Below are 27293 nucleotides of genomic sequence, written 5' to 3'. Positions count from 1 at the left end.
AAGACAGTCTAAGAGACCTCTGGGACAACATTAAACGCAACAACACTTGCATTATAGGGGTCCCAGAAGGAGAAGAGAGAGAGAGAAAGGACCCGAGAAAATATTTAAAGAGATTATAGTCAAAAACCTCCCTAACATGGGAAAGGAAATAGCCACCCAAGTCCAGGAAGTGCAGAGACCCATACAGAATAAATCCAAGGAGAAACACGCCGAGACACATAGTAATCAAATTGGCAAAAATTAAAGACAAGGAAAAATTACTGAAAGCAGCAAGGGAAAAATGACAAGTAACATACAAGGGAACTCCCATAAGGTTATACAGCTGATTTCTCAGCAGAAACTCTACAGGCTGGAAGGGAGTGGCATGATAAAGTGGTGAAAGGGAAGAACCTACAACCAAGATTACTCTACCCAGCAAGGATCTCATTCAGATTCAATGAGAAATCAAAAGCTTTACAGACAAGCAAAAGCTAAGAGAATTCAGCACCACCAAACCAGCTCTACAACAAATGCTATAGGAACTTCTCTAAGTGGAAAACACAAGAGAAGTAAAGGACCTACAAAAACAAACCCAAAACAATTAAGAAAATGATCATAGGAACATACATATCGATAATTACCTTAAACGTGAATGGATTAAATGCTCCAACCAAAAAACACAGACTGGCTGAATGTATACAAAAACAAGACCCATATATATGCTGTCTACAAGAGACCCACTTCAGACCTAGGGACACATACAGACTGAAAGTGAGAGGATGTAAAAAGATATTCCATGCAATTGGAAATCAGTAGAAAGCTGGAATAGCAATACTCATATCAGATAAAATGGACTTTAAAATAAAGAATGTTACAAGAGACAAGGAAGGACACTACATAATGATCAAGACATTAATCCAAGAAGAAGATATAACAATTATAAATATATATGCACCCAGCATAGGAGCACCTCAATACATAAAGCAACTGCTAACAGCTATAAAAGGGGAAATCAACAGTAACACAATAATAGTGGGGGACTTTAACACCTCACTTACACCAATGGACAGTCATCCAAAATGAAAGTAAATAAGGAAACAGAAGCTTTAAATGACTCAATAGACCAGATAGATTTAACTGATATTTATAGAACATTCCATCTAAAAACAGGAGATTACACTTTCTTCTCAAGTGCACATAGAACATTCTCCAGGATAGATCACATCTTGGGTCACAAATCAAGCCCCAGTAAATTTAAGTAAACTGAAATCATATCAAGCATCTCTTCTGACCACAACACTATGAGATTAGAAATGAATTACAAGGAAAAAACCGTAAAATACACAAACACATGGAGGCTAAACAATACGTTACTAAGTAACCAAGAGATCACTGAAGAAATCAAAGAGGAAATCAAAAAATACCTAGAGACAAGTGACAATGAAAACATGATGATCCAAAACCTATGGGATGCAGCAAAAGCAGTTCTAAGAGGGAAGTTTATAGCTATAGAAGCCTACCTCAAGAAACAAGAAAAATCTCAAATAAACAATCTAACCTTACACCTGAAGGAACTACAGAAAGAAGAACAAACAAAACCCCAAGTTAGCAGAAGGAAAGAAACCATAAAAATTAGAGCAGAAACAAATGAAATAGAAACAAAGAAAACAATTGCAAAGATCAATAAAACTAAAAGCTGGTTCTTTGAGAAGATAAACAAAATTGATAAACCATTAGCCAGATTCATCAAGAAAAAGAGGGAGAGGACTCAAATCAATGAAATTAGAAATGAAAAAGGAGAAGTTACAAGAGACACCGCAGAAATACAAAGCATCCTAAGAGACTACTACAAGCAACTCTATGCCAATAAAATGGACAACCTGGAAGAAATGGACAAATTCTTAGAAAGGTATAACCTTCCAAGACTGAACCAGGAAGAAATAGAAAATATGAACAGACCAATCACAAGTAATGAAATTGAAACTGTGATTAAAAATCTTCCAACAAACAAAAGTCCAGGACCAGATGGCTTCACAGGTGAATTCTATCAAACATTTAGAGAAGAGCTAACACCCATCCTTCTCAAACTCTTCCAAAAAATTGCAGAGGAAGGAACACTCCCAAACTCATTCTATAAGGCCACCATCACCCTGATACAGAAACCAGACAAAGATACTTCAGAAAAAGAAAATTACAGACCAATATCACTGATGAATATAGATGCAAAAATCCTCAACAAAATACTAGCAAACAGAATCCAACAACACATTAAAAGGATCATACACCATGATCAAGTGGGATTTATCCCAGGGATGCAAGGATTCTTCAATATACGCAAATCAATCAATGTGATACACCATATTAACAAATTGAAGAATAAAAACCATATGATCATCTCAATAGATGCAGAAAAATCTTTTGACAGAATTCAACACAGATTTATGATAAAAACTCTCCAGAAAGTGGGCATAGAGGGAACCTACCTCAACATAATAAAGGCAATATATGACAAACTCACAGCAAACATCATTCTCAATGGTGAAAAAGTGATAGCATTTCCTCTAAGATCAGGAATAAGACAAGGATGTCCACTCTCACCACTGTTATTCAGCATAGTTTTGGAAGTCATAGCCATGACAATCAAAGAAGAAAGAGAAATAAAAGGAATACAAATTGGAAAACATAGATCAATGGAACAAGATAGAAAGCCCAGAAATAAACCCACGCACCTATGGTCAACTAATCTATAACAAAGGAGGCAAGAATATACAATGGAGAAAAGACAGTCTCTTCAATAAGTGGTGCTGGGAAAACTGGACAGCTACATGTAAAAGAATGAAATTGGAACACTCTGTAACACGACACAGAAAAATAAACTCAAAATGGATTAGAGACCTAAATGTAAGACTGGACACTATAAAACTCTTAGAGGAAAACATAGGAAGAACACTCTTTGACATAAGTCACAGCAATATCTTTTTTGATCCACCTCCTAGAGTAATGCAAATAAAATCAAAAATAAACAAATTGGACCTAATGAAACTTCAAAGCTTTTTCACAGCAAAGGAAACCATAAAAAAGGCGAAAAGGCAACGCTCAGAATGGGAGAAAATTTTGCAAACAAATCAACAGACAAAGGATTAATCTCCAAAATGTATAAACAGCTCATGCAGGTCAATATTAAAAAAACAAACAACCCAATCCAAAAATGGGCAGAAAACCTAAGTAGAGATTTATCCAAAGAAGACATACAGATGGCCAAGAAGCACATGAAAAGTTGCTCAACATCACTAATTATTAGAGAAATGCAAATCAAAACTACAATGAGGTATCACCTCACACCAGTTAGAATGTGCCTTATCAGAAAACCTACAAACAACAAATGCTGGAGAGGGTGTTGAGAAAAGGGAACCGTCTTGCACTGCTGGTGGGAATGTAAACTGATACGGCCACTATGGAGAACAGTATGGAGGGTCCTTAAAAAACTAAACATAAAATTACCATATGACCCAGCCATCCCACTCCTGGGCATATACCCGAGAAAACCTTAATTCCAAAAGAGACATGCACCCCTATGTTCATTGCAGCACTATTTACAATAGCCAGGTAATGGAAACAACCTAAATGCCCATTGACAGACGAATGGATAAAGAAGTTGTGGTATGTATATACAATGGACTATTACTCAGCCATAAAAAGGATCAAAATTGGGTCATTTGTTGAGAAGTGGATGGATCTAGAGACTCATGCAGAGTGAAGTAAGTCAGAAATAGAAAAACAAATATCATATATTAACGCATATATTTGGAACCTAGAAAAATGGTACAGATGAAACAGTTTTCAGGGCAGCAATTCAGACTCAGAAGTAGAGAACAAACGTATGGACACTAAGGGGGGAAAGCGGCAGGGGTTTGGGGGTGGTGGTGTGATGAGTTGGACGATTGGGATTGACATGTATACACTGATGTGTATAAAATTGATGACTAATAGGAACCTGCTGTATAAAAAAATAAATAAAATTTAAAAATTAAAAAAAAATTTTAAATTAAATAAGCTATAAGGATATATTGCACAACACAGGGAATATAGGCTATATTTTATAAGAACTATAAATGGAGCATAACCTTTAAAAATTGTGAATCATTATATTGTACACCTGTAACTTATATGATATCACACACCAACTATACTTCAGTTTAAAAAAGAAAACAATTAACACTAAAATTCTGAGATTTCCTCTCTCCCGATAACTAAATCACCACAAAAAGACAGAGAGGTAATATGTGAATCTGACATTGAAAGAGAAGCAGGAGGAGATTCATATAAGAATCATAAGATCAATATCTAAACAGTTGTCTTAATATAATTATAGTTAACATCAAGAAAAATCTATGAGAAATCCAAGTGGAAAGATTCCTGTACGTATAAAGTACAAGCTTCCTACCACTCAGAGTACTTTTTCCTACATTACGTCACAGTTCTGACTCTTTAGAACAAGCTCAAATAAATAAAGAGCTGCTTCCATTTAGATATCCATTGAATTCTTTTTTGACTACAACATGACTCCAACAAACATATTTGTTAGACATGGTGGAGAGCAATAGCCTTGTCTGGAAAGGAAGACATCAGGCTTTCCACTAAGCATCAAAGACCAAAGGGACAATCACTTGCTCTTTTTATTCCAAAGTTCCCATCATTAAAATATGAGTAAAATACTTATCGTAATGCATATCACAAGATTCCTGTAAGAATCATATAAGACATTAGGTGGAAATTTCTTGGCAGTTTAAGGGCTGAATTAATTTGAGTTCTTATCATTTCTTTTTAGATAGAATTTTTATTAGAAGCCTTGAAAAAGCATGGTCACAACTTTTTTTCTGTAAGATTGTGAATATGTCTGAGAATTTCAACAAACCATATGAAATAGTGAGAATCACGTAAGGCTTAAGAAACTTCTAGATAAAGCTTGAACAAACTAGAAATGAATTTTTCAACTCCATAGTTATTTTAAGCTTTGATATTACATTACAGTGCTTCTCTTGGAGAACTGATATATCAGAAATCATCTTAATTTTGGCCTAAATGTTCTTGAGATAGCCATATACTAGAGTAAGGTCATTTTCCTGTTTACAAAAAACAAACAAAACCAATAATTACTGTTTTAAGGAAGAGGGTAAATAAATTGCAAAGGAGAGAAAAAAAATTGAAATTGACCAACCTGAGCTAATGAAATTACATCATTTGGAAGTTCTAGATTTCGTTTATTTTTAGGTTAACATTTATGTTTGTTGAATTTCATTTTCTGCTCAAATATAGATAACTGTTTATTGTGACTAAGCTGTTACAATGTAATATTTTATCTGTCACAAAACACATTTTTAAGGATGAAAATGTTTTGAAAATCATAAAAGCAATACAACTTTCCTATACTTTTGGAAGCAAGTATTTTTGTCAGTTTGGAAATTTCTAAGCTTCAAGATTTTGCAGTTAATGTGACCTGAGTTTTAATTCTGTATTTGCTCTGTAGTGGCGCTGTGGCAGTGATAAATTTACTTAACTTTTCAGAACCTTAGTTTAGTTGATAAAAAGTTTTAAAAGATAATAATGCATGCTTAATATGATTGTTCTGAGGATTTCATGGACAATGGCTAGAGCTGAAGTATATTCAAAGCATCTGGCACCTAGCAAGCACTTAATATAAAATACCTATAATTATCACTGCTGGTTCCTCTCTACACCCCCTACAAAATAGTATTATTCTTCTGCTTTGTTATTCGTGAGTGTACTGCCACATAAAATCAGTTATTTGTTCAACATAGGTTTAGAAAACTACTGCAGAATCACTCATTCCCTCTGTAGAAAATATTTAGAGTAAAAGACCATTGGATCTTATGAGAACAACAAGACTCGTTATTTTGGAAGTTTCATCAGTGCAGTCTGATGTAGTCAGGACTTTCCAGGCAGAAACTAACTACTATGGCACAAAATTAGCTTAACTTAGAATGTACCCATTTTAGTTGGTGACCATCATCGCTAATGGATACGGTTTAAGAAAATAAGCACTATCTTAAGGTTTTAAAAAGTTTGAAAAGTAAGTCACTACTTAAGGAGCTCAGAATGAAGCTTAGACAAATACAAGACCAGAGTGTTTTAACTGGAAGACCAGCTAAACATCAGAACATCAGAACACTGGAATCCATCAGATTTTCATTCACAAGTGCTGGGCTAACAACTAGCCAGGATCCTTGCAGAAGAAATGGGCAGTTATATTTCCTGTTTACTGTTTATTTTCAATTTATTTATGTGCATCAATTTGGATACAAGCAACTCTTTTCTTTCAATAGTAGAATACTCTAATGCCAGTCAATAATTGAATAACGGGTTTCCTGCTTAACAGTGGCAGAAGTTATTCTCCCTCTCCTGAATCTTATTGACTAGATTTCCTCACCTTCAGCTCTCACCCTCCACCAGCTGAGGGAGCAAGAGACCTCCTCTGAATGGGACACAGGATCAGCTCTCCTGGGGCTTCTCCCTGGTGCATCTCTGTTTTAAATTCAAGTGTCTGCCCTATATAGTTGCACTGAAGTTTTATTTTCTCTGAGAAGTCTTACCATCAGAGAGCTTGTATTTTAACGAAATACTTAAAAAAAAAAATTACTTGGTAATACAGAAGGCAAACATATTCTCCATTATGTATGATCTGTGCATCCCTTTACTGAAATTTGGGATTTTTCAAAAATACATGTTAATATTGCAAATATAGCCTATATCTCTCTCAAGAGCCCTCTTTCACTCTCTCTCCCACACACACAATCGCGCGCGCGCGCGCGCGCGCACACACACACACACACACACACACACACACACACATCAAGGGAATGCCATATGTCCCAAGTGAGACCTACTTGGAAAAACAGAAATGCTGAACACATCACACAGTACCATTGTGACAGGACATTTGTCAGTTTTCTCCCTGGCAATGAGATTTTTCTCACCCTCAAGACATGCAAAGGACTTTTCTCATCTGTTCTTCTTATGTTAATAATGTTCTCCTATAGAAGTGAGAATTGACAAAACTTAACCATTTGAGGCTTTGGCATTTAATTAGGTGACCTCTTTGAGAGAATTAGATCTCTGGGAGGAAGTGGTAACTTTTGAGGCCGGAGGTGTTGAAGAGCTGCTCAGGTGGTCAGTGGATGGGTATCAGCAGTTTGTGAAAGGCGCAAGCCTACATTTACTACGTTGTTTGACATTTTGTATCCTCTCATACCCTTGCTTATTTTTGTTTTAGAAAATTAGTATTTCACCAGTAATAGAAGAGATGATTTAGTTAGGTGTAATGATGTATTCTCCTGTGCTACTCATTAATAGTATAATGCAAACATTTTTTCGCAAGTGTGATGCTAATTTAAAATGCTATTTGAGAAACTACATAAGAAACGCTGTATTTTCCATGTCTTGGGTTGAGTGCCTGTGTCTGTTAAGAACCTGCCAAACATGCTTATTTAGTATGAATACTTCCTTTCTTTTATAAATCAGAGTTGCACTCTGGAGGGCTGCGATCAACCTTTAAAAACATTTTACTTAGGCAAAGTTTGAAGTATGTACCAGGCTTGGGGCAAATGCAAGCCCAGCTATATCTTTTATCACATTGCTTTGAACATTTTTCAGCTTTCGTCCTGTCTTAACGAATCAGCTCTATCGGTCGATTAATTGTTTCACTGTACCTGCTATCTAACACGAAGGCACCTGGCAGAACAGCAGGAGAAAGCACGTTTATTTAAGTCCTTCCGCGGCTGAACACTGTAGCTAATCTCCTTGCAAATTACTGTCAGAGTTGTAGTTCATCCATTAGGCTGGAAAAGACAAGAGTCCCAAGCAGCCCCGGTGCCTTTTCCAGTTCCCAGGAGACCCACTAACCCTGGCGTGTGTTGCCTGCGCAAAGTGAGTGTTTCCTGCTAATCAGGTCAATGATTATCGCCCAGCTCCGGGGACCTGACAGCAGCCTATCACAGCAGTTAGGGAGCCACCAAACGTAGCACGCTCACCGAGGAGCTCCCGTTAAGAAGTATCGCTTAGTCCTCATTTACTCACTGGAACCTCGGAGGATTTCAGCTTCTCTTTTTTGTTCTCTTAGACAGTGAAGGGCTCAGCATAAACAGGAAAAAGCAGCCGAGCATGCAGCTACTTGGAGGGTGTTGACTGAAAACTTCGCTCTCCCCACCCCATTCACGGTTGATTCGACTGATTTCTCACCTCCTTCACAGTGAATATTTCAATTAAGGTAAGTGCCGCTTCATCTGAGTGACTGCGTCGAGCTGAATTTCTGCACTGAAAGTTCTAACTGACTATACTGACATTCTGCACTGCAGCAAGTGACTGTTTCTGTCAGGAGAAGGCTTAGTTTACAAGCAATTGTCCTAGAATGAAACCCGGTGTTTGGGGATAATATTACAGAGCAATTTCTTTTGAAATCTAAGTATTCTGCCTTGCATCAAGAGAAAATGAAAGGAAATATGAAAAGAGAGTGAATTTCTCATTTTACCTTTTTAAATAATCTAGAGAACTGTGAGGAACTGAGGTAACTTGATTTTGATTGAAGTGTTTTGTTGATGTCATATGGCAAAAGCTCTCAGTCTAAAAGCTTCAAAGTTAAATCAGATGGAAAGAACATCTGCAAATGAGAGTTGAGATTTTGTGCAGCTTTCTACTTTAACAACGTCCCTGAGCTCCCTGTGGGTTGACGGATTTAGGACTAAATCCCTGAATATTTTAATGGTGTCCATTTAGCAATTAAAATTTAAATAAAGTTTCTGATGTAGCTGTTAAGAAAAATGAACCAAAAAGAATGATCATACCACTGATATGATTTATAGTTTTTATATGAGAGGTGAATTTTTAATGAGATAATTTAATAAAAAGAAAAGTAAAGAAAATTACCTTCTTTCTAAAATACTTACTTTTGAAGGGAGAATTCTTCAATACTGGATTCAAATTAAATGTTTACTGACATCTTGGCTTTTATGTTTGAAGTTGTACTTTGTCATCAAACAAGAGTGAACTGTTGTCAAACTTGTATTTTACATGGCTTAGGGCAATTATCTATGTAATTTAGACAAACTAGTCCACATTATTTCTTCTAAACCCTTTTTCCTCGTAAGTTTGTTAAAAATATCTAGAGGGAATGGAAGCAACTCTTCCAAAGTTAGAGTTAATTATCTGAACTTTTTCTTTCCTATTTTACTTTGCAAGTGTAAATATAGTCTGATGGTTTTCTCCCACATCATGGTAAATTTCTATATAATCGAAAAATAAAATGATTTTATCCATATAATTATGTATGACCAGTTGATTGCTTAGAACTCTAGCCACGTGAGTGAATAATAGCAACCACTTATCTTCTTATGATGTAGTACTTATACTTCAAAATGATTTTCTAACAATGAGACAAACGCTATTTAAAATACAAATGTATACTGTCTGAGATAATACTTACACAGATTGAATTTCAATAACATCTGTTATGCTAAAGCACAAAGTAAAATGTTGCTGCTTTTGTGTAAAGATTTATAATGGTATCTTAACTGTGCTTTTTAAAATGAGCACTCATATTTCATGCAATGTTGATTCTGCCCTCCTCCTGTGCTTATCCTGAGATGGGACATTTTATAAAGATGTCAGAACATTGTTTATATTAATTGGCTAGCCTTCCAGAATTCTCGAGAGAGCTTTTTAGGCCGATGCTATTGCTTCCCCCACAGGAATAAACTATTTTTAGGATACCCATAGGCACTGATGTGTACTAGCTGGTTGTCTGTGTGTTTTAGCCAAAGCCTAAAGACGTTTATTTCTCTCTGTTGCACTGAGACGTCTATCTCTATTCTCCAGCGAGGTGGTTTTTCAACTGATTGAAGATACCTCAGAGAAGTGTTTGACTAGTTACTGTCTTTGAGTCTTTGGCATTTTCTTTTCTTACGTTTTAAGCAACATGGATAAACAGGAAGAGGCAACATTAACCAAACCGGGTCACATTTGTTAGTAATAAACTTGTACATTGCTGATAACATCTCTGTATTATAAACGATTCCTTGTGCCAAGTTCAAAATCCATGGTGATACCCTACCCAATGAGCTTGTATTAGATGTACTTAGTTGATGTATATGACCCTGAAGGATGTGCTTAGTGTGTAATGGGATATTTATTTTATTTATTTATTATTATTATTATTTTTTTGTGGTATGCGGGCCTCACTGTTGTGGCCTCTCCCCTGCGGAGCACAGGCTCCGGACTCGCAGGCTCAGCGGCCATGGCTCACGGGCCCAGCCGCTCCGCGGCATGTGGGATCTTCCCAGACCGGGGCACGAACCCGCGTCCCCTGCATCGGCAGGCGGATTCTCAACCACTGCGCCACCAGGGAAGCCCGGGATATTTATTTTAAAAACTGAAGATAGCTGTAGTTTTTATTTAAAAAGCTATACTTAAAGTTTTTAAAGGGATTTTATCAGTGTAGTTGTCTTAATTTGCATTACACAGGCTGAAAAGAGAATGAAGAAAATCTTGGTTACACTTGAGAATTAGGAGCTGTTTATGTTCGGTAGCTGCCTCAGTCAGACTTTTTTTCATATATTATCCCCAGGTTCCAGCTTACCTCTAGGTTCTAAACTGAATACCGTTTTTCATTTATTTGTTGGTAATTTATTCCTTCTGTGACATCAGAAAACATCTTGTAGGATAACCTCACTTAGAATAGGCAGTTTCAAAATTAAAAATAAAATCTGTTAAAGCTTTATAAAACTTTTCTTAAGAATTATAACCTGCTCCTAGGTAGGTGGTATTTTCAATAAAAGTCAATGGGGTGAGGCAGTGTTTACCATGACTCCTAAATGCCAGACAGCTGGGGGTATAAATTTTGTACGTATGATTATATAATCATCAGGTCAAAATGATGACATTGGAGATAATTTACCCCAATTTTCCAGATGAAGAGATGCAGCCTGGGAGAGCAGGCTGGGGACCTATGATTCAAGCTCAGGTCAGACAGTATTTTTTTTTTTTTTTTTTTTTTTTTTTTTTTTTTTTTTTTTTTTTTTTTCGGTACGCGGGCCTCTCACTGCTGTGGCCTCTCCCATTGCGGAGCACAGGCTCCGGACGCGCAGGCTCAGCGGCCGTGGCTCACGGGCCCAGCCGCTCCGCGGCATGTGGGATCTTCCCGGACCGGGGCACGAACCCGTGTCCCCTGCATCGGCAGGCGGACTCTCAATCACTGCGCCACCAGGGAAGCCCTCAGACAGTATTTAAAGCTCGTAATCTTTACACTATACTTTTTATCACTTTATACATGGTGACCTATTCTGATACTCATGAATATCTGATAGTACAACTTCATTATATCACCCTTAGAATAGTTTAATTCTTGGCTTACTCAAAATAAATGATTTTGTAAACTCCATAGCCACCAGTGTTTGAAAGAAGCATATATTTTTTTCTTTGACGTTCTGAAGGAGGTTAGCGCTCAAGTCTTTGCATCAAGCTGATTCTGATTACTACTGACAGAAAAAGCACTCTACTATAGGGTTAATCAGTACAGAAATTTAGTATCTGCAGTATAAACATCTTTCCAAGAGAGGTAGATACACTCTCAGGATAAAAATCAAATAAAGAGTAGAGATATAAATTCAATGCCACTTATATTGAAATGGAATTAAAAGGAAGTTAAGGAGAATTTATGTTCGTGGCAAAACACATTCACAATATTAGAAAAGATAAAGAAGTAAACAGAATTGAATGTTGGAAAGTAGACTAAAGAAAAAAAATAGATTCAAATGTACAGGAGTCTATTTGTTCTACTGACTTTACATAAGCCTTCCCATGTGTACACAGAGATTTGCTATAGCTAATTATGTTGATATTGTGACAACGTTATCCAAAGCAAAATCTGGTCCAATCTAGGACAAAAAGGGAGAGATGTTATAAAATTAGGATTGACCTGAAAAATCTAATATGATGAGCTCTCATATCCAAGGATGTGCTGAGATGTACCAGAAGCTGCATAGTTATAAAATATGATCCTTTCTTATGCTTCAACCTGTTCTCAAACACTTAAACAGATACTATTGAACCAGATACTGCAAATAACGGATTCAACAATGATTAGAAACATGATCAAGAAGTGTATAATCTCCAGCCACCAGCCAGTTTACTTTCCATTCGCTAGATTTTATGGTAAGCTATTGGCTTTTTCTAGTTGTATATAAGAATAACAGGGCTTCCCCTGGTGGCGCCGTGGTTGAGAATCCGCCTGCCGATGCAGGGGACACGGGTTCGTGCCCCGGTCCGGGAAGATCCCACGTGCCGCGGAGCGGCTGGGCCCGTGAGCCATGGCCGCTGGGCCTGCGCGTCCGGAGCCTGTGCTCCGCAATGGGAGAGGCCACAAAAGTGAGAGGCCCGCGTATCGCAAAAAAAAAAAAAAAAAAAAAAAAAGAATAACAGAAAAACAAAGTATATATAGATAATCTTTATTCCTATTCCAAAAGAATGGACATGATCTATAAACAGTAGTATTTCAGAGGAGCTTGTTATGCTGAGCATCCACCATGCATAGGTCTCCCCACCGAGAAAGTATGACGTGTGTCTAGGCTCCACAAGCCACAGCCGATAATGCCCAGCGATGAATGTACCCAGATCTATGACAGCCACCTCTAGAGTAGCCAATGGCTACCATGTCGCCTTTCAAAATAACCATGTCAATAAAGAATGTTTTATGTAACACATAGATGATTTAGTGACCTTAAGTATAAATTCAGCATACTGTGGGAAACCAGCAGTAGATGGGCAGGAGTAGAAATTGAGAAACATAGAGATGATGGTCTGCAGAAATCATGAATAAGCTGAAGTCATGAGGCTGGTAGGAAGGAAAGAAAAGTTAATTCCCTTAGGTCAATTAGAAGACAAACATTTTCTGACTCACCATAACGGCTAAGCACAAAAATAAAGGCGTGCTCCCTGTATAGAAGCAGAAAGACTGATGTTATCCTGGGTGGTATTCCAGACACACCATGCAATGGTGAGACTTTTTCCTGTTTTCCCCATTTTTCTCTGTGGTTTCAGTTCCATTAACCAATTCAAGCTGAGCACATCTGTGTCTCTTACAAACTAAAAGCTTATAACTGGCCCAGCATCAAACATATTCATAGTCTCAGTAGACAATGAATAAGGCAGAAATGTGTAGTGGCAGAAAGTACACGTGCTGGGTTCAGCTACCTGGGTTCAAATCCCACTGAGGGGGCTTCCCCGGTGGCGCAGTGGTTGAGGGTCCGCCTGCCGATGCAGGGGACGCGGGTTCGTGCCCCGGTCCGGGAAGATCCCACGTGCTGCGGAGCGGCTGGGCCCGTGAGCCGTGGCCGCTGAGCCTGCGCGTCCGGAGCCTGTGCTCCGCAACGGGAGAGGCCACAACGGTGAGAGGCCAGCGTACCGCAAAAAAAAAAAAAAAAAAAAAAAAAAAACAAACAATAAACACAAATCCCAGTGAAGGTACTTGCTAGCTCTGTGACAAGTCAGTTAAGGTGTCCGAACTTTATTTTTATGACCTTTAAACTGGAGCGAATAATAGTACTAATCCCACAGCAGTGCTGTGTAAAATAAAAATGATAATTAATATAACATACTTACAATTACTAAGGTGCTCAGGAAATAATAGTTGTTATTATAAACCAGAAACCTTGTTTTTAGTCCCTCATCTTACCTGTCAAGTAGAGAAAATCCAGGACGTTCTTTCTCCTTAAAAACAATGCACACTTGGGCCTTACCAGAGCTGGAACCATGTCCTGGCACTGTGCTTATATCAGTACATTTGAATTTTAGGAACATACGCTTTTTCTTCTACTGGATTTAGACAGATGTGTGGATGTTACTTTAAAGAAAGTAACCTGGGAGCTGGCTTAGAGAAAACTTTCTATTTTGTCAATGGCTGCTTACATGCTATAAAACCAGACTTGAATAGTTGACAACATAGAGAGTGTAGTGTGTGCATAGCTGAAATTATTCACTATTTTGTCTTTTACAGAAAAAGTATGCTGGCTGCTTGTTTAGAAGAGAAACAAATTTATGAAACTAATTCATATGTTGTATGATTTTATTATGAGCATAATATATATTCTGTGGAATATTTGTAAAATATCTTGAAGATGACTATCTAAAAATCTATTTCCTGGTAGATTCAAGCCTATCATTTCCTCTTCTCTAACTTATCTATATCTTGCTGTGGGATTTAAATCCTCTAGTTATAACGTTGAAAAGTTATCAGATACCATTTATACATATATATGTGTATATGTATATGCAGAAGTATTTCATAGTTTGTGTGTTGATTCAAGTAATCCCCATAAATAAAAGGTATTTTCTGCAATGGAATTCATCGTTTTCCATCCTCCAAGCCACGGATTCTTATGTTTTGCTATATGTGGGAATCAATGACTCTGTGCCTTAAAGTGGCAGATTCCTGAGGCTCATTCCTGGAGTACTGATTTTGTAGGTCTGAGAAAGGACCCAGGAAACACAATTTTGAGATATATGCAGGTTATTCTCATAAAATCAGAATATATCGGAATGTGACCTAATCACTGAGATTTAAACAACTTCCCAGGCAATTCTGACCTGCAGACAAGGTTGAGGATTGCTGTTATAGAGCAGCAGCACCTCCCAACTTGAATGGGCGTGCAAATTACCTGGGCGTCTTGTAGGAAGGTTCCGGAGTGGAGCCCCAATTCTGCATTTCTACCAACCTCCCAGGGATACTGACACTGCTGGTCTATGAGAAATGCTGCTCTCATTCTCCACCATAGTGCTCTATGGTTGCCCCTGGTAGGTAAGTATTCAAGGACCTACATAGGGTATGACTTACAGCCCAGCTTACCTGGGCTAAAGGTTGATAAAACTTCTCAAGAAGCTCTTTTGATTATAGAAGGTGATGGGACGTTGTAAGCCAGGTGAAATTTGAGAAACATTTTTTTTTAATCATTTTTTAATCATTGATTCCCTCTACTCACTCTGGATATAGAGTGACTGGATGTTTTAGAAAGCAACGTATTTCTCGCATGTTTAATTCTCTGCATCGCTAACGCTTGCTAACAATATTTAATTCAAAGCATTGCTAACGTATTTCATTCTTTGCAGTCACAAAGGAGTAGGGTGAGCATTGCTTTCCCAGACCCACTTGTCAATGTGTAGAAATTTTGGACTTTAGCTCTCCCCAGGTTAGCCATATACCACGGTTCCAAACTCATCACAAAAGACCAGCTTCTCAAACAGCATTTCAGTTCTCTTTATTCTAGGACTGCAGTCCTAAAGCTTCATTATTTGTCACTTCAACTTTTCTTCTTTCTCAAAAGTAAATGGCAAGGATATAGATTTCAGCTTTCGCCTCTATTTCACCTTTTCTCTCGTTCTGTTCCCAGCCGCCACATTTCACTGTTATTATTCAAATCTACAAAATACAAAGGGAAATATATTTCATTAGTATGGAGACAAATTTTAGATAATTTATATTAATATTTTTAAAATGACAAACCTGCCCATAGAATTCCATTACTCTTCCATATTGTCTTCTTCTGGAATGCTCAACATTTTATTAACCGTACACTTTTAAATTTATTTGATTGTTATTTGTCTCCCTCTCTAATTAACACTCGAATTAAACGTTAGAATGTAAGCTCCATGAAGGCAGGGTTTTGTTTGTTTGTTTGTTTTATTCATAGCTGCAAACCAGTACCTAGAATAGGGCCTGACATAGAGTAGATTTTCATAAAATATCTATTGAACAAAGAATGAACAGATATTCCAAACTAATACATTAGTTATAAGGGCCACGTGTTAGGATTGAGTCAAGTACCTAAAATACGATAGTTTTGCTTTTGCACAGTACTGGGTAAGATTCAAGCACATTTCCAGAAAGACTTACTCTCATCCACTTAATGTACTTAGTTTTAGTGTGTACCTCTTAAGTGTCAGGTACTGGGCTAGATGCTGTGGATACGTGTTGACATGCCGTAATTCCTTCGATTAATGTTCTCTGCCTGTTGGTCAGCGGCAGACGAAGGAAAGACCAGTTGTAATACACTCTGGTGTGTAATTATGAAAAGACGTGTATGGGGTGTTATTAATGTCCAGGGAGAGCTCCTGACTTAGCTTGGAGGGGTCATGGAAAACTTACTAGAAGTCTCCTGAGCTATAAATGAAAGGATAGCTTGAATTAAGACAGACAGAAGAGGAGGGGTTATAAGCTGCTCCTACAAGTGGCACTGTGTCCAAAGGCACAGAGAATTCCTGACCCCCTCCAGGACCACGTTAGTCTGACATAATGTTACGATAAAGTGTGGTATGTGTAATAAGAGGCAATTTCAGTTTTCTATGTGAAAAGGCATTTGGATTCCAACCCAGGAATGATGGGGATCCATTAAAGAATTTTGAGAATTGGAGAGACAGAGTTATTGGTGCCCTATTCTGAATCTTGCATTATATTTTTCACTATTTCAAATCAAAATATATATATACACATACATTAAAAATACCTATGAAAATTAAAACAAAAATATATCAGGGGAGAAAATAAGCTTTTGGTGGGCTGAAGGGAGAGAGAATAAGATATTCTTAAAATGCTGCACCCAGGATCTGTGAAAATTCATATACAGGACTTGAAACCAAACCAGAGGTTGAATGAGCGTGAAATTAGCCAAGGTTGTATCCATATGTGACTTTCAGGGGCTCTGTTTTGCAGGATTAGGAGAGCAAATTTATTTCCATTTCAGAGTTCAGGAAAAATGGCAGACTCTGAATGGCCATAGCTGCTAGTACTGACATGGAGTAGAATTCACACTCTCCTACCTCCTGACTAAGACCTAATAGAAAAACCTCTATTTCTATCTGGATACTTGTAGGACAATCAAATTCAGCTATTCAAATTTAATGTCCCTGACATTCTTAGGAGGCTAACATTTTGACCCTTTCATTCTATAGGTATAATACTAGGTGTTAACTCTAGCAGAAACTGCTTCTTTTGTGCAGTAGTTTGTGCTGTTGTTAACTATAGCTGACATTCAATAGGAGATGTCATTTACTCACAGTTTTTCTCTTACCATTATACCCAGAATCACTCTTTTTGTTTCCTTCTCCTTGCTGTTAATCTGATAGTTACTGCTGATTCCCTGATGATGGTTTCTCCAGCAGGAACCATAATCTCTGTGAAGATCGGGACGTAGTTTCGTTCGCTGCTTAAGCCTTAGCACCTAGATCAGTGTCTATCATATAGCTGGTACCGATGTGTTAAAGGAAGGAAGGGGGAGAGAGAGAGAGAGAGAGAGAGAGAGAAAGAGAGGGAAGGAGGAAGGGATCAAGGCATCTTCCCATCTTGCTATCCTCTCTTTAATAGCTCAGCAAATTGCACTATAACCTCCCCAATCACCTTTGCCTTACCGCTTTCCACTCCTTACACATCCAATCCACATCTGGTCCTTTCCGTTCTGCCCTTTAAATCTGTCTCACGTGCATTTGCATCCTTGCCTCCCCACAGTTCACGCCTCCGTCATCTGTTACTTGCTATGGTATACTCCTCTTCTTCACAAAATAATGCTCCTTACTGCCAGAAGATTGACCTCTCTAAGACGGTCTTGATCACATTACTCCTGTGTTAAAGATTCTCCTGGTAATTTCCGCTCTCTTTGAGGATATTATTCCAACCCTCATGAGGCATCCATTTTTCTGGAAGTTCTGGATGCTGCATCCTCTTGAGTCTTGCCTAACCTCTAGCAGCTTGGGTTCCTTATTCCTGAGATTTCACGTTCACTGCCTGTCATAGTAAGTTAACTTTTTGCCTGGCTAGATCTCTTGACCTGTAGAACACAAGATGTCACTTCATCCAGATAGATTTTGGCCACTACCAGTCTAGTAAAATGCTCCTCCTATCAGTTTCCATAATACACCTTATGCCCCTTCTACTCCAATCCCAGAACTCATTACACCACTGAATAATGCTAAATTCCAAACCCTTTGATGGCAGGCTGTACGTGTGTTTCAATCACTACCTTATTCCTGGTGACAGACACTAACATATACAAATTCTTTGTAAACAAGGGCAGGTAATGTACTTCTCTGAATTCAAGGACAATAATTTATTCATCAGCTTCTTCCTTCCACTTGGGCTGTTAAATTACTGCCATTCTGAAGAGAATTTTGCTGCTCCATGTCACGTTTATGAAATGTCAGAAAACACAAAAATATAGTACCAATTTGATTAATTCAAAAATTTGCCATGCCAGTAACTACTGATATTTGTTTAATGTATTTCATACATCTTATGGACTATGTAGATCTCTTATCCTTTAATGAAGAGTAAAAATTGTTCACACACGTTTGGTAAAGGTCATCTATTTTCAATCAGCTCCTTTCTGTGTAATAACTGGTTGACATTTCTCATCCATTTGTGATCAATGAACATGCATATTTTAACTCAAATTCCATTCTCTTCAAAGTACCACTCTTATAGCTTATTTCATAACTTGATGATGTTTAGGGCAGCGTAACTACACTAATTCTTGTCCTTAGGCTTTTTTATCTTTAAAGCAAAATAACTGGTAGAACAAACAATAGAAATTGGCTATACTTGAGAATCAGTTGTCAAAAAGCACATCCTGAATAGATACGCTTTGACCTCATATGTTTAAGGAATGATTGCACTGTTATATTTAATATTACCAAAAATAAACTGTACTTTATTGCTTGTCCTTTATGTGTGGTGAGGTGAGATGTTCTACAAATCCACAAAAAGTAAACAACAGCATTAATTCTGGAAAGTATTTCTCTCACAGATATTTAGAAGCAATCTTCCCTGGAACCATAATCCTCAAAAGGAAATTGCAGTCCTTGCAGAAACACAGTTTGGGTCACCTGGGTCTAGGTCTCTGGATTTTTCTAAAAACCTTCACAAGGCACAAATGACATTTTAAATATCTTGTCAGGGAAAGAAGTGATTTTTAACGCAGATCCACCAAATATTTTTTTAAACCCATGGCCCCAAAGGCAAACATCTGAAAGGCAGAGAGAAACATTAGCACCAAGATAAATGTCATGACTTGTGTCTAAGGAGGCACATCGTATTAAGATAATAGAGAAGTATCTCTTGTCCGAAAATAAAGAAGAGTAAACAGGTATAATACTCCATGATTCTATCTATCTATTTGGAAGTATAATTAGATATCAGAATATTTCTTCTCTACTGGATGCTATGTTATTTTGTTTTTCTGATATTTTAGAAAAAAAAAGAACAGATCCAGTTATGCTGTGGTCTGCAGACATGGGGAGAGGAGGACAGAGTTAGCCAGCAGCAAGTGAGCAGAGGTAACACGGAAGCAGGAGACATAATGGAAGTGTCAAAACGATTCCTTTAAAGAAGAAAAGCTTGTTGTGTGATGGCCTGATGGCGTGTTACCCTTGTTCTTGACCAGTATATCAATTTATGAAGCTACCAACCCTTCCACACTCCTGCTGTCTTCTAGATCTTTCTTAGTCCAGTTTCTACAAACTCTCGTGTTACATACCTCTCATACCTCTTTATGACCTATGACATAAAGCCTCTCCCTTGTCTTTTGTAGTAGTATCCTGCTCAAGAAGTTTGGTGATTCTGCTTTGAGTAGAAGCAGTAAAGTTAAAATGTGTTGCTTTCCAAAGTAGCTCATTCCGCCCTTGGAGGAACGGAACAAGGAAAACTTTTCCCTATTTTATGCTGTACTCATAGGTTAAATTCCATACTCATACCTTAGAACCATGTAAATCAGGTATTAATTGTAGGCAACATCAAGCTGGTTCTGAAAAGTGGGTATCAATCAATAAGCAAGGTAAAATTCCGTTTCATGTGAAAAACCATTTACTTATCAACGATGCTCAGGCACTGCACGTTCAGTGCTTTAGTGCTTCCTACACAGTCTGTGGTTCTGCACTTCTCCAATGTCCCCTTTTGGGGACACTGCAGAATGGGGCTCTTGAGAAACCATTCACTCTCTTTCCTCTGACCCATACCAACTACAAAAAGTATACCCTCTGTTCCTTTCTGCTTGCTTTACAAAAATATTAAAACTTGTCAGGGTTTGGTAAGCATGTTAAAATCTTGAGGTTTGAAAAGGAGGGGGACCCTGCTAGCGTTGAAATATTTCAGAGGCTTGGCTTTCCAAGAGGAAACTCCAGAATTAAAAGCCTTTTTGTCTACATAGAGCCATTACCCATGAGAGTCAAAGATGCCTTCAAACATCAGCCTTGAGTTTTGTGTGCAAACTACTTGCTAGATATAACAGAACTGTTGAAGTAAAGTAGTAATACAAAGTAGGCTTTTCCTAGGTCCTGGAGCTACTTATCTAAATCTGACAGGAGCCTAACATGCAGATGGAAGGAGTTTAGCATTTCGTTTGCTGGATGTATTTTAAATAGCAGACACAGTTTGTTAGGCGTTATGCTTTTTTGGCATTAGTTATGATTCTGACATAAAAATAAAAATATTTAAGAATATCAGAAATGCCTGTTTCCAGCATTTTCTACCAGGTAAACTGTCAGATAACACAACAGTCATCTCTATAGCAAGTTCATAAAAGATGATCATTTGGTGTGTAAGATGAATTCGAAGTGTAGTTTCAACACTGTTGGTAATTATATAAAATGACGGTACAATGTAAAAAATAGAAATGTTATAGCATTATTCACGTAGCCAAAATTATGAGTGCTTTTTGAGGGGGCATTGACTGAGAAGGGGTAAAAATGGCAGGTGTCTGAGGTGCTAGAAATGGCCATCTGGATATGAATGGTGATTAGATGAAGATATAGATAGATAGATAGATAGATAGATAGATAGATAGATAGACACATACCTAGTATGATTTTTAAATAATTAAAAAGTTATGCCACATGGTTAGCTAAAAACTTTCTTGTAATTATAAATAATTTGTTTCATTTCTTTTCAAATAATATTAAGACTGATTTTGAAGGAAATAATACTTATTTTATTCGGTTATTTTTATTATCATAATAGATTTTGTCCCACCAATTTGCCAGTGAAGAGCATCGGGCAAAATCTCCTAGAGGTTTCAAACTGATTGCCACAGATACATAGAAAGAAAATGAAGAAGCGTGTAAGAAATTTCTGCAAGAAGCATACAAATGTATAAATCAGAAAAACCATACTTGCTTTGTTACTTTATAAATTTTAAAGATAATGATTTTGTATATGAGGAGATCATATTGGGACAGTTTGAAGCAGGAATGAAATAACCACTTCAAACTTTTAACCGGACAGATATATCTTAGGAAAAAGTGATAATGACATCATAGTTTAGATGGGGACCCTACAAAAAGGATGCTTTACCAATACATGATTTCATAGAAAGCAATAAAAAAACAATTTAGAATGAAACAGAAGAGTCTCCTAATCAGAATATAAGTAATGCTGCTGGAAGCTACTTCTTTTCCAAATCATCTCCCTGGAGGTCCCTGATGAAAAATACATTTCCCAAGACTATTTCCACCCTTTAAATTGGGATACTCAAGGCCCTTGAGTTACACATGCAACTAGCAGATTCTTACTAATTAGTATCTCATCATGGTATATTTTAATCTGATTGGCATTGAGAAAATGACCCACTCTGACCCACACTTCTCACCGCTGTGTCGGTGAGAAGAGGAAAGGTCTATTGCATGAGATAATCAAAGGGAGAGAAGCCCCAGCCAGGAATGACCATGTGTCCCAAACTCACAGGTGCTTGACCCTGAGGGAGAGAGGAGCACAGAGGCAACAGGGGAAAAGGAACAGAGAATCCTGGACTAGGCTGAAGATGCTTTAGGAATTGCTCGAGAACTGTTGCACATTGGAGTAAATTCCCTTATCCCATTTTCAGATATCCATTTTTATGGGGACAAGTAAGGGGATTTTGAAAGCTGTGTAAATTCTTCCCCCTACTTGAGGTCAATTCAAGTGATTATATATGTGGCCTGCTTACAAGATGCTACCTAGAATGGAGCACTACAGATAACCATAGAGAAAATTCTAAGTTTCCTTCCAAATGAATAAAGTATCTATGTTATATATAGATATATAAAATATATATGTATGTATAAGTATATATACACAGGTACTGTATACATATATGCTTATATATACTTTTATTCATTCATACACATATAACATGTATGTACACATATATTCTCTCCCTCTCTCTATATATAAATATATATATATATTTGTAAATGTATATGTACAGACACACATATGCACACACACTATTTCCACCGGACTTCTGTAATACAATATGCAAAGCAAGTTGTAGCATGTTCTTATGTTCTTTTTAAACTCCATCTAGACGTCTAGAGTTAAATTCTGTGATCAACAAGAATGCGTATTTCTCTTTTGTTATTACCAACAGGTTAACGCTGAGAAAATGTGACTGTGTGGGTGTTTGTATGTGTGTGTGTGAGAGAGAGAGACACCGTACAGAAAAAAGAGCCAGCATTTTATCCCAAGGCTTTTCTTCCCTCATGTTGAACTAAATTCAGGAATAAAAAAGTAAGGGAACAAAACTGGCAGAACATGCTCCGTTTGCAGAGGTTTATGTAAGAAGAGAAATCCTCCTAAGAAATAAATGTAGTGGCGATAGAGTAAGAGTGAGAGGGCTCTTGGTTTCTTGGTGTTTAAAATGTGTAAAATATATACTTTATATTTCCTCATTGGGTTTTTTATGAGACAAAAAATGAGACAAAGTGTGAGAGAACACCCATCATAGTACCTGATGAGTAGCTATTGCTCAAGGAAACAATCATCGTTTTTTCTTTGCCTTTCCCAAGCTTAAAGGGGTCACCGGGAAGCACACCCAGGACTGCAAAGTATACTTGAGAGGGGTAGTAATGTAATGATGATTAAAAAGAATGGGTTGGGCTTCCCTGGTGGCGCAGTGGTTGAGAATCCGCCTGCCGATGCAGGAGACACGGGTTCGTGCCCTGGTCCGGGAAGATCCCACATGCCGCAGAGCAACTAAGCCCGTGAGCCATGGCCGCTAGGCCTGCGCGTCCGGAGCCTGTGCTCCGCAACGGGAGAGGCCACAACAGTGAGAGGCCCGCATACCGCAAAAAAAAAAAAAAAAAAAAAAAAAAAAAAAAAGAATGGGTTTTTCAGTTCAACAGATTGAAATTTCAATCTGACCATGATTTCCTACCTGTGTAGATTTAGGGAATTTTATTTTTTATGGGCCTGGTTTCCTTCTCAAGTATAATACAGGTAATATTCATGACCTCAGAGGTTGCTATACAATGAGATGCCATAATAAATGTGCTTAGCAATGCACCTGACTTATAGCAAACGCCCTGCCACTGTGGATATTAGCATTTATTACATTAACTGGGTGGCCCAGATCCCCATATTTTGCTGGCATTCCCCATGAATTCTTTCAACCTCTCCAGGTTTTAGAGTTATCAGGGTCCCGGTTACAACCTTGACCCCCTGGGTCTCTAATAATTTCAAGCTAAGAAAGCCACTGTTTACCCAGAGGATGGAAAGCTGACTTATTGAGACCTTTGAAAATGCAAATGTCTAAACCTGGGATAATAAAATAGGATCTTATTTTCATCAAGTAGCACCTTTATGGTAGCTCAGGACCCACTGCCTTGATTCCCGTACCTCAGCTACTCAAAAGTCTCCCCTGGCTGTTGGTGAAAACTCCCAAAGTTGCTTTCAAAACAAGATTCTTGTGCACTCAGAAACAAGATTCTTGTGTTTCCCTCTCTGACCTCCTGCCTTCTGCCAGGGGAGAGCCCTGCTGCTGAAGTCTCTTGGGAGATCACAGCTCCTCTGGAGAACACTGTCCTCTGTCCTGGTCTCATTGTTCACACAAGTGCAGCTACAGGAAGAGTACACTGTCCTTCCCTTTATCGTTCTTTACTTACAACTTCAGCTTGTGCTTTTCACTAAGGTCACACAGCATATGCAGACCAAGTGGCCAGTTTTCTCATAAAGTAGAGAAACCATGGAAAGGAGTAGGATGCAGAAGACATAAACCACGTGCCAGGCAAGGTGTCAGCTCTGAAGCCTGCAGGCCTGGTGCCTGAACGTTTCATCTCTGTGAACCCTCACTTGTCACGGGCCAAGGATCAGCTCTCTACTCCCAGCCAAACTACTCTGCAATAGATCTTCCTGCACAGAGGCCAAGACCCAGCTCCAGTGAAGCTTCAGAGACAGAACTTCAGACTCCATCCTGGGCTTTCATTTTGGAACCCTCATTTTCATTTCCAGATTCTAACTCTTGTGAGAATGTCCACTCATTGCAACTAAAAACCTTCTTCACTTCTGCCCACTAACCTATTCTAAATAGAAAAATTAGAAGAAAATAAGCCTGCATCAATTCAATCTGTATTAGTCATCCTTTTTTTCTCAGTGTACAATTGAATGGTTTTTATTATGTTCATAGATGTTTGCAACCATCATCACAGTGAGTTTTATACAACGTTTTAATCACCTCAAAAAGAAATCCTGGGGCTTCCCTGGTGGCACAGTGGTTGAGAGTCCGCCTGCCGATGCAGGGGACACGGGTTCGTGCCCTGGTCCAGGAGGATCCCACATGCCGCGGAGCGGCTGGGCCCGTGAGCCATGGCCGCTGAGCCTGCGCGTCCGGGGCCTGCGCTCCGCAACGGGAGAGGCCACCGCGGTGAGAGGCCCGCGTAATGCAAAAAAAAAAAGAAAAGAAATCCTGTATCTTTAGCTATCATCCTCCATTCTTTGTCAGTCCTCCCCCAATCCCTGTTGTAAGCAGCCACTAATCTAGTTTCTGTCTCTGTAGATTGCCTATTCTAGACATTTTATATTAATGGAACCATATCATATGTGGTCTTTTGTGAATGGCTACTTTCACTTAGCATAATGTTTTCAAGATTTGTCCTTTTTGTAATATTCCATTATATGGACATACAACAAGAGAAAAGGGAACCCTCTTGCACTGTTGGTGGGAATGTAAATTTATACAACCACTATGGAGAACAGTATGGAGGTTCCTTAAAAAGCTAAAAATAGAACTATCATACGACCCAGCAATCCCACTACTGGGCATATACCCTGAGAAAACCATAATTCAGAAGGAATCATGTACCACAATGTTCATTGCATCTCTGTTTACAATAGTCAGGACATGGAAGCAACCTAAGTGTCCATCATTGGATGAATGGATAAAGAAGATGTGGCACATATATACAATGGAGTATTACTCAGCCATAAAAAGAAACGAAATTGAGTTATTTGTACTGAGGTGGATGGACCCAGAGTCTGTTATACAGAGTGATATATTAGTCATTCTTAAATGATACTTTGTGCAGGCTATCACTTATCCAGTGGTTGAACTGGGCCAAACCAATTTCTTATTCATTCTCTTCTGCAGTGAAAGTGTGCACTGGAGTCTGCTGGTCTATTTAGCAATCCTCTTGGGTCTTTGCTCCCAGAAAACAACTATATGAACACTCATAAAAACATGGATCTCCTCAAGAATGCACCTAGTAAATTTGGCAGCTTAAATAAATTTGTACACATACAAAAGAAAAATTCAAAGAAGCATTCACCGACCTGAAAAGACCTAGCTCTAATCCCTAATAAAAATAGAATGATTAGCTTCTTATTCTACATTGTACATATTCAAAAAATGGGGTGATATTCAGACAAAGTGCAACTCTACCCCAAAGGTCTCTCATGAATCCATAGGTAATCCTCAATGCCTAGGAAAGCAACCTGCAAAAAGAAGGGATACATACATATATGTTGTTGAAAGCATAAAGGAAATAGGAGTTTATCCATCATCCAATATTTACAGCTTAAAAAGCATTACTTTGGAATCAAGTTTCCACCAAGTTACCCTGTTACATTTCTTTAAGCTCTTGGTTGGAATTCTGAATATGTTTTCTCAAAGAAACATTAAGCCCAAATTTGGGAAGTTATAAGACCTTTAGTTCACATTAGACTTTACATTGATACAAACTGGTAAGAACATTTATTGTTCAAAACAAACAAAAGACTTATATTTAACACTAACATATGAGTTAGATAAAATAAAATATATTTGTTAAACTTACCACTTTCCCCAGCCTGCATTTTTTTAAACCTGAACGTTTTCCTAAACTGTGATAACTTTCCCCTAAACTTCCTCTCTGTACCATGGTTCTCAGTTTCGTCTTAACTGTGTAATTGCATCTGCATATTTGCTGTTTTTCTCTTAAATCCGGCTCTTCATTTGAGACTCAGCCTCCTCTTCCATATCCTGGCCTCCATTCTCTTCTTTTTCATGCCAGTAACCCCTGCCGTGATCTGTGTAAAGTACAAAATTAACCTCACTATTTCCCACATAAAGCCTCCACTGGCTCTCTGTCATCTACAAAATCAGCTCCAGTCTTCCTGACATGGATATGAGGACACACCCTCAACTTCGCCCACCCCCGCCCCCATATCCCTTGCCATTCCTTCCCCGGTGCATTACCCTTTAGTCACTGTGACTAATTCGCTGTCACATGAGTAAGCATGTATGCTCTTGCCCGCACGCATACACACGTTCCCTAATGACGTTTTGGCCTTTGGTGCTATTCGTCCATGCTATCCCCATGAGATGTATCTGCACTTCTCCATGTTATCTGTATACTCCTCCGTAACTTTTCTGGCTAATTCCTATTCTCTCTTCCAAGCTCAGAACCGACATCGCTTTCACTAGAACACTCTCTTTGATCTCCAGCCATCAGCCTAATTGATTATCCTCAGGATACCTCAGAGATAGTGCAGGTTTGGTTCCAGACCATCGCAACAAGGCAAATATCCCAATAAAGCGAGTCACACAAAGTTTTTGGCTTCCCAGTGCATGTAAAAGTTGTTTATACAATTCTGTAGTCTATTAAGTGTGCAATAGCGTTACATCTAAAAAACAATGTACATACCTTAATTTAAAAGTCCTTTATTGTTGAAAAAATGCTAACCATTGTCTGAGCCTTCGGCGAGTTGTAACCTTTTTGCAATAGGAACGTCAAAGATCACTGATCCCAGATCAACTTAACAAATATAGTAATAAGATTGAAAAACTATGAGAATTACTAAATGTGACACATAGTAAGCAAATGATGTTGGAAGAGTGGCGCTGGTAGGCTTGTTTGACACCGGGTTGCCACGAACCCTCAATTTGTAAAAAAAAAGAAAAAACAACGCAGTATCCGTGAAGTGCAATAAAAGGTATGCTTGTGATTTTACAACATTTGCCATATTGCTTCCTAATTTT

The 27293-nt window shown here is 38.2% G+C and overlaps 1 protein-coding gene across 8 annotated transcripts in view; it reads left to right on the top strand.

Moving 5' to 3' along the window:
• CDH12 (cadherin 12) overlaps window positions 1-27293 on the top strand; it is a 1002553-nt gene that overhangs the window by 588562 nt on the left and 386698 nt on the right. For 7 of the 8 annotated variants that reach the window (XM_067030826.1, XM_067030820.1, XM_067030821.1 and 4 more), the window contains one exon: window positions 8117-8263. The gene's annotated coding sequence lies outside the window, so the exon portion shown is untranslated. Of the gene's footprint in view, window positions 1-7901; window positions 7924-8116; window positions 8264-27293 lie in introns of those variants that run through there. The other variant, XM_059061062.2, reaches the window with a different exon arrangement.

This window comes from Kogia breviceps, chromosome 4, assembly GCF_026419965.1.
Source record: "Kogia breviceps isolate mKogBre1 chromosome 4, mKogBre1 haplotype 1, whole genome shotgun sequence".
NCBI lineage: Eukaryota > Metazoa > Chordata > Mammalia > Artiodactyla > Physeteridae > Kogia > Kogia breviceps.
This window is presented reverse-complemented; position numbering and strand designations above follow the sequence as displayed.